Here is an 11,074-nt window from a genome sequence, read left to right as displayed (position 1 = left end):
GCAAAAAAAGCTGAGCACGTTTCAGTTCTTCTGGTGTCTGTGGTTGACGACTGCCTTTATAATAAGACTGCGACAGTTATCTTTAGGGCATCTGTGCACGCTGACACTGACACTGGCCTCCACTCTTTGTGAAGCTCTTTCAGGGTTTTCAACTTTTCTTGACAATCCTCACATACCCATTGCATATGCATCTTTTCCTACTACTTTAAGCTGTGTTTGAAGAAATAAACAGCTGAAAACACTTTGTCTTAGCTTGTGATTTCTTCATAATGGGAAATAAAGGGTCTCAGCTTGCAATGAATTTCAAAACTCCACACTACGGGTTGACTGGAGGCAAGCAATATTGTTAATGACACATTTGGCATAAGGTTTTGGTTTCTCATTACTTTTAAGCTTCCTGCACAAGCTGTCAGGTGTGTGTATAACTTTGACAAGCCATTTTCTTTCTGTGATTGTGGCTCAAGAGTTGGCAGTTCGTCTTATAATCGGAAGGTTGCCGGTTCGAGGTCGTTGTGTCCTTGGGCAAGACACTTCACCTGTTGCCTACTGGTGCTGGTCAGAGGGCCCGGTGGCGCCAGTGTCCGGCAGCCTCGCCTCTATCAGTGCGCCCCAGGGTGGCTGTGGCTACAATGTAGCTTGCCATCACACGTGTGTGAACGTGTGGATGATTGTGTATAGTGTAAAGCGCTTTGGGATCCTTAGAACCAAGTAAAGCGCTATACAAATACAAACCATTTACCATTTTCACCCCAAGTGCAATTTGTATGGGCCTGTGGACACAGCTTCCATTTAATGTTTCTGGCCAATTCAGTTATTCATTGAGGATTTGCTGAATGAATAGGAGTAAACTGGCAAATACTAAAGGAAAACAGGCAGATGTTGAATAAATGCCCTTGCACCAAAAATACTGGCTCCTTTAGAATTTGTGTTTTGTAAAAGCCGGTGAGAGTCATGAAATCAAGGACAAAAGAAAGTAAAGGCAAAAATATTCCTAAATTATAAAATTATTATTTAAATAAATTGTCAGTGGACAGTGTGCGTCAACACTGCTTTAGCGGTGAGTCACTCGTTCGTGAAGATGTTCACTCACATGTTTGCATTGTAACTCACCATTTCAGAGATTCAATACCACATTAGCACTCCGTGCCTGCTCTCTGTCTGTGCTCTGTTCTAAAGTTCTTTCATTTGTTAGTTCATCTGAATCTAAAACAACAAAAAAAGCTACAAACATTGTGATGTTCAGTGACTTGAATAAATTATTTTCAGAATCAGAATCAGAATCAGAATCGTGTTTATTGGCCAAGTATATGCGCAGACACATACAGGGAATTTGGTTCCGGTAGATGGTGGCTCTCAAGCACAGCAATGTAAATCACATATACACACATTACACATACATACACATACATACACAACGCTGTGTAAACCAACTATAACTAATCTAAACTTATATACATAAAATACAGAAATGAAATGAGGTGGAATGAATACTACAGAATGCACATAAGATGCAGTTGCAGTCTGGCAGTGGGAGCAGTGTGACAGGTCAACTGTTAAGAAGGGAGATGGCGAGGGGAAAGAAACTGTTCCTGTGTCGGGTGGTCCTGGTCTGCAGGCTTCTGTACCGTAGTCTGTGTCCAGGGTGTGAGGGGTCTGTGATGATTTTCCCTGCCCGTTTCCTGGTTCTTGAGAGGTACAGATCCTGGACGGAGGGCAGGGGGGCGCCGATGATCCTTTCTGCTGCCCTTACAGTCCGCTGCAGTCTGCTCCTGTCCTGTTTAGTGGCTGCACCATACCAGACTGTGATGGAGGAGCACAGGACAGACTCAATGACCGCAGTGTAGAACTGGATCAGCAGCTCCTGTGGGAGACTGTACTTCCCCAGTTGTCTCAGGAAGTACATCCTCTGCTGGGTCTTTTTGAGGATGGAGTTGATGTTGGTCGCCCACTTCAGGTCCTGGGAGATGGTGGTACCAGGAACTTGAAGGTCTTCACAGTCGACACAGGGCTGTCTGATATGGTGAGGGGGAGCAGAGTTGAGGGATGTCTCCTGAAGTCCACTGTCATCTCTACAGTTTTAAGAGTGTTCAGCTTAATATCCATTCATGACTTTGTTTGTCTTAAGGAAGGAACAACAATAGAAAGCTTAGCTAACATATGCTGTCTACTCCGTGTAAGAGATTTTGTTCACTGTCCTCTTATCATTTGGAAAATTATATAAAATTATAACACGTGACATTCAGCACCAAGTGGAACTAACTCTAAACTAGGCCTGCACAATTATAACTAGAATGATTATCACAATTATTTCAATCAGCACTGAGATCACAATTACTAGTCATGATTATCCACTTACAATTTTTGTACATTATTTTTAAACTTGGCCTAAGTGCATCTCTTAGAAGAAAAATATTAAGGCTTTCACTCCACTCATTGCACTTGATGATGTGAAGCTCGAAGCAAATAATTCAAATTCTCTCCCCTATGACCTTTGTGCTTGCTGTCTGGCCAAATGAGCTCAGGACAAGGCACAGAATATATTTAAAGGTTCTTTATTCTGAACAAACTGAGTTTTAAAAGCTATTAAAGGCTTAGGGTGAAGCTATTTCTCTAGTTGATTACGTCAACAACAATAATGGCTTGTCTTCTTGTAGTGCAGGGGTGAGGAACTCCCTGGGCCACCACACCCAATCAGCTGTGTTGGATCAAGGACACCGGCCCTCGAGGTCTTCATTTCAATAAGTTGATCATTTTCACTCACTGTGTTTACAGGATGCAGACTTTGGCAAAATGTAATGGTGATTTCAATGTGTCTTATGAGCTGGATGGAAACACACACAGCCCTGCAACACTTGCACTGGACAGACTCGTCACCTTTTCCTGTGCCAGATATATTTCAGTTTTTCTGCACATTTGCCTTTTAAAAGACTGTTTCCAGGAAATGTCAAGCAGCTGTGTTTGGCACATGCATCCAGTCTTCAGGCAATGAATTAGGAAGCACTTGTTTTTTGTTTTACATTTTGTTGGCAGAGCACACATTTTCAGTTTTACTCGATGGTGTTCATTTAATTGTTGGAAGCCTGGCATGATCCTGGGTCTTTGACCCGGCTTTTTTGAGTCTGACGTTTTAGTTGTTGTTATTATTGTATTTTTTCTGCAGCTTGTTGATCATTCATGTCATTGTAATTTTTAGATCTTGTTGTATTTTCTGTGATCCTCAGGTTTTCTTAGTTTTAGTTACACCTCCTTTTGTAATCCATGATTGTAGTTATTAGATTTAGTTTATTCTCTAAACTTCAGCTAACCTGCCTTCCCTCTATTCCTCGTGTCTAGTTAAGTCTCCTCCATAGTTTTGCTTCTCTTGTCTTGTTTTGCCTGATTAGTTTCAGCTGTCTTTCCTGGTGTTTTACATTTCCCTACATTTTCCATGTCCTCAGCCTCTTGGAGTAAGTCAGGAATCTCACCTGCCTGCCCTCCCACCATATCTCTGCTCTAGAAGAAGAAAGAAAAAATTGGACATCCTGTTCCAATCATTTCATTTCTCATTCACTGCACACATTAAGCAAACCGCCATCTCTTACTAGTGCGATCACACACTCCTTCTACCTGAGCTCCGTGAACAACACCTCCCTCTCTTGCAGTGGCTCCTGTTCTTTCTCTCAGCTGCACCTTCACCTTAGTAATCCCTCTGTTCAATAAAGTGTCATCCAAAACTGAAAAGCCACGTGAGTCTACTTTTGTAGTCCAGCCTTTGCACATCAGTAACTTGGCCGTGACAAATCTGTCCCGGGGTCAGGTGCTCGAGTTAACTCAAGTGGTTTGTTTTGATGTTGAGGACTGAGCCTACCGAGTCCCTCCTGGACGATGAAGCTCTTTCGCGATGTCTAAAGGCCTTTTCTCTAAGACAAGCAGACAAGCAGATCATGAATCCACGTGTCAGTTTCCTGCTCCCTTCATCCCTCACTTGTGAACAAGACCCAGAGACATTCAAACTCCACCATTTGGGGCAGCAACTCATTCCTTACCCACAATGTGCACTTTTCCAGATGCCATTAAAACACACTGGGTTAATTCTCCTGTTACTGAGTTGAAGTTGGTCCATAGATTCATCACGGTGGCTGCCTGCTGCTCCTAATACTTAAAGGGTTAAATGAATTTCCCTATGACAGCAATAATATACATCTAATGATAAATATTTCCTGGTTTACTATAACTGGCTGTCTCAGCCATGTTTATGAGGATTGTTTTCACTTATTTCACTCACACATTATGGGCATTTTGATTGTCAAATCGCATTAACCACTTATCTAAATGCATCATGTAATGCGATTTGACAGAAAACACTAATCAATGTGTGCATTTTTGTCCGATGGGTGAAGAGAGTAAATTATTTTTGATGGTGTTCGCGAGAAAATAACAGGATAAGCAGCCTGAACTGTTTACAATTACAATTCCTAATGCACCCGGCACATTGTTGATAAAATTGCACTCTAGGATAATTTAATGAATTGAAGTAAACTGAAATTTCCCGAAAAAGCTGAGCTGAAGTCAATAAAAATGACTTGCGATAAGTGTGAGTGAACCAGGAATACAATGCAAAACAAGATATGTGTTTTACTTCAGGATATCATTGTCGCGGGATTTATACAAGTGCTTAACCTCTGTGAACTGAGGATAGTGTATTTTTTGATATCTACTAGTTTTCTTCTGCTCCTGCTGGATGCGTGGTTTATACCCAGTTTAATAAAAGAGAACTCGAAAGAATTTAATAGTTCAAACTGTGCTGTTTTGCAGCTCCACTGTCTTTTAACCTTCAGCTAAGGTTGATCGTGATTTATTGCTGTCTCAGAGTAAATATCAGCCTTTATTAACTGGTATTTTCTGAAGAAAAAAAGACTTTAAAGAAATGATGTTAGACTATGTGGTCCGTAGAAATGGAACAAAGAATCAAAGGGTGTTTGTTACTTTTAAATGATGTTTTTCCCATTTTTGCTTATGTGTCTTTCAGACCTCTATATTTTTCTGATTAGTCACACAGCAGGCCAATGGGGGTTTTTTCGTTTTGTTTAGTAGGAATTTGTACTTTTCAGTGGAGAGCTTATTACTTATCAAGAACACAATTCCGGTTTGCCTCAAAATAAACATTCCCTTTATGGCATGAATTTGTTCTACCTGCACGGTCCTGTTTGTGATTTCAGATTTATTTAGCAGCAACAATCTGACAGGAAGCATTACCCATCCTGCTTGAGCTGACAGACCAAATATGGTTAAACTCTTGCCAAAGAGTTTCAGGCAGGTTAATTTGCTTATCCGAAGAAAAAGCAAACTGGACTCCTTTGGGCTCGAGTAATGGTTACAGCTGATTCTTTCTCTCAGTAATTTCTCATCATCTGATTAAACATTTCTATCTTGAGTCAGGTGGTCTCTTCCAGAATGACAGTGTCGCCATCGATCAGGGAGGTCACTGAATGCTTTTATGCAGTGGCATACCAAGGTAAACGGTGCTTGTTCAGTGACATTTGAGAAAAAATTCTATCAAAACATACAAAAGTGGAAGCAAAGTGATCCTTTTCCTTTTATCTCAAACAGTGTACTGTCATAAAGCTTCGTACCTGTTTGCATCCATCTTTTGAATTTTGCCAGAGTTGTCTGTTGTCTCAAGATTAGCTCCTCTCGCCGATGAGATGAGATGAGATGAGATGAGATGGCCTTTATTTGTCAGTTGCAGGTCTTTTGCCCACAACCGAGATGACAGACCTTGCCGACCGTACATACAATACACAAACATCACATTGGGGAGACAGGTCAGGCTAGGTAGCGAGGAAAAAAAATCATCGAAATGTGTAACACAGAAGGATAATACAGGAATGCACAGATATCAACACACCATAGCACAATAAACACAGACAGCAAGGGAAAGAGTTCCAGTGTGTACATCTGATCTGGGACCGCTGCAATCTTTCGACTGCGCCTCCAACTGACCCGATGTCCACATCAGAGGGGAGGTAAGCGTTGGAGGTGGCGTTGGATCCAGGGTAAGGAGGGTGATGCGTCAGTGAGTGCTTATCAGTATCAGTATATGTATGTGTGTGCATGTCCATAGTTCAGCTGAGACAGTGTCCTTCGCCCTGCCAGGCTAAGTAAACAGTCTTCCAGCCAACCCAGGTGGCCTTGCATGGGAAGGAACAGACTAAACACAGTCGTTATCAGGGTGTTTTGTTCAACTCCGGCCTTGTAGCTGGCGCCGAGAGGGTATCCGCATGAAGTGATGTTATTTTTTTTACTTTAGTGCGAACAGCGCATATGAATTACAAAGCAGTTCTACAGTCCAACACTGGTCTCTCAATCTCCCGTTGGAGAGCCACGAGCTTCGCCATACTTGCGTTCTGTGATGTTGTCATTTCTTGTGCTCAAGGAGCCGATTTCTGAGAACTCACGGCAGTGTGCCTCCCCAAGATGTCATCCAATTTTGCGCCCAGAGATGTTATTCCGGGCTAGCCCTTCCGAGATGTATCCAGTCTGCAGTCAGAGATCTTATTCTGAGTATTCACAGCAGCCGTAGCCTCTCCAAGATCTTATCCGTGCTGCACTCAATGAGCCCATTTTGAGAAACTCACGCCTCTCCCATCGTTCCAATCCCAGCGGGCAGCCTTGTGGGGGTTTGAACAGCCGGTTCCACTTTCTTAATTCTTCGATAAGTCAGGGCCAAGCCAGCTCCGATCCGCCAGAACCCTGTTACCATGGTTCCGAATAGGTAGATATCTTCCACCCAAGCCCAAACTTCTCGTTGAGAAAGGGGTGTCAATTGCATTTAGGGACCAGTTGATCCAATCCATAATTCCTCTTTTAGGTTTTATAGAACAGACTGTGAGAGAGTGTTCCAGGGAAAATACAAAAAAACCACGAGACTAGACAAGGACATAAGCAGGGAAGATAAGGGAGAGGAAAAAAAGTGCGTCCGCCTCCTCCGAGAGCCAAAGAAGAAAGTATGTATGGGGCCAGTATTTTGAAGGGTATGTTCCTGTCAAATTAACAATGGAGGCTAGAAGCTTTTTCTTTATTATATATTTTTTCAGTAAGACATTAATAAAATGTTTTGTTTGTGGGAGTTTTGTTTTTGCACCTTCATTTGCTTTTTGTTTTGGGGTCATACTTTGGGTTGAAACGCACAGATTCCTAAAAATGACCTTGAACATCAACAACAATCAGTCTTTATATTATGTAAATTTCCTATAGTAAAAAAAAATAATAATAAATATAAAATCAGGAAAGTATTACTAATGTTTTTAACAGTTTTACTCCTCCAAAACTGTCCAACACAGTCACTTATTCATACACTTATGAATACTCAGACTGCAAAATCATTGAGTGCTTTATCAGGCTTGGAGCAGAGCACATTTCAATTCTCTCCAGCAGTCAGTCACAAGCTGTTAAGTAAAATATATTTCTTTCAGGTCCAGTAACCCCAGCACTCAGCTCAATGGAAAGTCCCCCTTCTTAACGAGACGTAAACAAGCACAAATTGGTATTATTTCCACCTTAATTTGTATGAAAATCATGTGCACAAGGCTTGACTGCTTATCAGAAACTTGCCAAAATAGTTTTATTCCTTGTTCAAAGTCCCTCAAATCACATTTCTTCTCCATTGTGAGGTTTTCTTTGAATTCCACATGCTCTCATATGATTGGCTAATTAGATCTCCTTAATTTAATATGCAAAAAACAATACAAATAAACATAAGTGAATTCAATAAAGAACAGGGAGAAATCTGCTATACTTTAACAAGAGAAGTAGAGAGATTTAGAAGTAGAGAGTAAAGAGATTTAAAGTGTCTTAAATGGGCAATAATGATAGTAGTGGAGATTCAGTGCAGCTAATGGATGTTCTTAACCTTTCTACTTGTAAATGTCAGGAAAACAAAACTGTTAACCCTAAACTCGTAAGAACATGGTGGTACATCATATACATGAGAAAAATGCCTGAGTGACATTTTTACCAGTTTTGTTTTGGTTGCAGACATTTCTCAGACGTCTCAGCTCTGTTAAGCTGTCCTTCAGTTATACGGAGGTGGGGTGAAGCTTTGTTACTGACTTTACTGAGTGGGAGGCAATAAAAAAAAGACTTGTTGGAGACGTACAGGTTCAAATATCGTCATACATTTAGTCACGTGTCCTTTAGATCTTTACTGTTGACGAAACCTGATGATTACTGGAGTTAATTCATGCCAAATGTGAAAATGGTTTCTGTTAAGGGGACTTTACCCGGATGGATTTAGTGGCAGAAACACACACGAGCACAGGATAGTAGTGATGCAGATTTATATACACAGATGAGGGAATATTTACAAGGGAAGGGGCTATATACAGTGACAGATAAAAATGTGCACGGAGAGCAGCGCTGAAAGGATGAGACGGAGCCGAGGTATGCGGGCGGACCAATGACGCACCGGAATTACCTAAAAGCGAGGGACAAACAAAGTTACAGAGTACGTCGATAGCCGAGAGTTAAACTAAAAGTGGACGAGGAGAGTTGGAGAGCTTACTTGCAACACCGACATACAGCTGTAGCGGTGGTCACAGCCTGGTACGAAGTAATTCTCCGTCACGGATCCACAGAAGCCCACACACAGAAAACTAGGCAGGCGAGCAGGCAGCGGGACAGGCTATAACAAAGGAGAAGCAGGCAGGTGATGGATCCTAAAACAATGCAGCTCAATCGCGTGGAATCAACAGATTCAGCTTGCACCAACACGTTACCACTTATGAAAACGACAATACTCCGACACCAGACGTCCGAGATTCAGCTCCATAAAAGCGCTCACTGATGACGTCCGATGCGCCGCAGGTGTGCCGGAATGCCATCAAGCCCCGCCCCGCATACCTGTGCCAAGAAGGGAAACAAAACCCAAAAAACAACAATACACCTACCCACCACCTCCTAACAGTTTCACACTTTAGATTCATGCTTTACAGTTCTCATGTCTCTCATGTATCTGACACATGCACAACAAAAAGTCTTTCAAAAGTGGATTCAAGCACCAGTGTGTTTTTGTTGCTCTATGGTCATTCATAAAAAGAAAAAATATCCCATTACACCGCATGGATTCTCAAAATAGCCACATTTTCAGGAAATTGACATAATTTCCAGGTCAGGAAACAATTATTTTACCACAGAGTTTTATCCACTGGATCAATTTTAGCAATTTTACTGTTTCTTTCAATGTTCCTGACTACAGGGAAGTCAAATTAAATACTTAAACACTTCTTTAGAGCTTCCTTTTCCCATTCTCAACAACTTCGTATCATAAATCACTGGATACTTGCAGTATAATTATTTCCATGTCTTACAGAAACATGATAGATGAGCATTATCCTTTTCTTTTTCTTTTCTTACATTAACTTTGCTACTTACAGAAACCCAAAGTGGTTAACATCAGTTAATCAAGCTTTCAAACAACATTAAAATTGTCAGATTGCAAATGAAATCAACAACAGCTGTGCATCCTTTAAGAGAAAGGTTTGGACATTTGACACACTAATTAAGTACTGTGCTATGAAAAGATTTTCTGTATCCAGGACTCCACTCACAAAACATTTGATTAATGTTCCACCTTTTCATCCAGCCTATTGGAGTCATTGATTGCCAGGAGTCCAGGCTCAAACAAGAGTGCTACTTCTACAAATACAGAGGTGCTACCTGATGTAGCTTTCTGCTGCTCTTCCCCACTTAAGACACTTAAGAAACAAGCAGGAGCTTTGAGTGTTACTTTCTGTTCCCTGAGTTTAAAATGTTATGCCCAAAAATAAGAAAATTAACATAAAAGACATTGTTTGCAGTTGTGGTTGAAAGTTTTTTTCTAACACTATTTTTCTCCATTCAGCGGGGGCTGAACTTGATTTGTAAGTAAAGATTTGCTCATCGAAAGAGTGAGGGAGAAAGAAACAGGACTGAGCATATGCTCTTGATCCTCCCGGCTGTTATTCACTTGATTTTACCATTCATTCATTTTATGTTTTGAGTGCTCAGATTTGTGCGAGGGTGCACGATTAATGGAGTGCTGTGAAAATGTGTTTGAATTTTAAATGCATGACTTGTTGCTGTTGTTGTTGGTCAGAGACTGTTTCCTGGTCAAGTCGCACATCAATGTGTGAAATATTTAACTCGTTTTAATTGGTGGCTTCTGTTCCTACCATCAAATAAACATGGGGGCTTGAATATTTAATATCACATTAATGTTATGTTATTAAATGTAATATTTGTGGCACAAACAGATGGAACAGTTAAAGTAGGGACAAATATAGCCATCAAGTCACAATGGCACCATATTGCTCACAAGATTAAAATGAAAAATAGAGATAAGAGGATGATAACCTACTGTTTTACTACACAGAAAGAGCTGCTCATTTTTACTGCCGTGTCATTTACTTCATAGTAGACTCAATCAGGATTATGATAACAGTTTAAAACAAAAAAAAAATTATTAAAATTCTGTGTAACAAAACCAAAAAGATCTCATTTTGTAATTGTTTCAGTTATTTCTCTTTGCAAAAAACTAGCACCTGCATTACACACAATATACTTCAGTTAAGGTGTTTTACCTTAATAAGCTTTAATGCTTCAACCCCGAGGTACAGATAAGCAGCCTGTTATGGAGAGCTCCTAATCTTAAGGTAAGATTATTTTTTACTTTAGAGCAGACACTGACTCGGTATTTTTCACATGATCCTTGGAGTGCAGAATTAAATGATTTGCAGGACAGCAAGAAGTGAGAAGGTTTCTTGAAAATTCAAGATAAATTACGCAATGTTACACTTTGAATGTGTGCAAGTCAAAAGTGAAGCTTGCGCCTTAGTAAGAGGCTTAAATGCAAGAATAGCTCGCTACAGATGGAAGCTAATGCATAAAAATCACCATTTCCGTGATGGTTCTCAGTTTAACATTAAAAAAACGAGTTGCCCCTCCGTTGGTCTTCCTTGGTCTCTGGGGGTCTCTGGATGTTTGGAGCCTGGCTCTCCTCCATGCCTGCTTCATGGAGGACGGACCTATGGCTCCCACACCCTCAGGCAGTTTGTTA

General features: G+C 40.8%; 1 long non-coding RNA gene across 1 annotated transcript; it reads right to left on the bottom strand.

Moving 5' to 3' along the window:
* Nucleotides 1-8,044: 8,044 nt before the first annotated feature.
* On the bottom strand, nt 8,045-8,939 carry LOC146511698 (uncharacterized). The gene is made up of 2 exons (XR_014876163.1): nt 8,757-8,939; nt 8,045-8,662 (listed from the first exon to the last, which is right to left on the bottom strand). It is a non-coding gene; the product is annotated as an uncharacterized LOC146511698 (long non-coding RNA).
* Between the last annotated feature and the right edge of the window lie 2,135 nt (nt 8,940-11,074).

This window comes from Neolamprologus multifasciatus, chromosome 9 (assembly GCF_963576455.1).
Source record: "Neolamprologus multifasciatus chromosome 9, fNeoMul1.2, whole genome shotgun sequence".
NCBI lineage: Eukaryota > Metazoa > Chordata > Actinopteri > Cichliformes > Cichlidae > Neolamprologus > Neolamprologus multifasciatus.
Note: the sequence above shows the minus strand (reverse complement) of the source record. Positions and strands in the feature narration are given on the sequence as shown.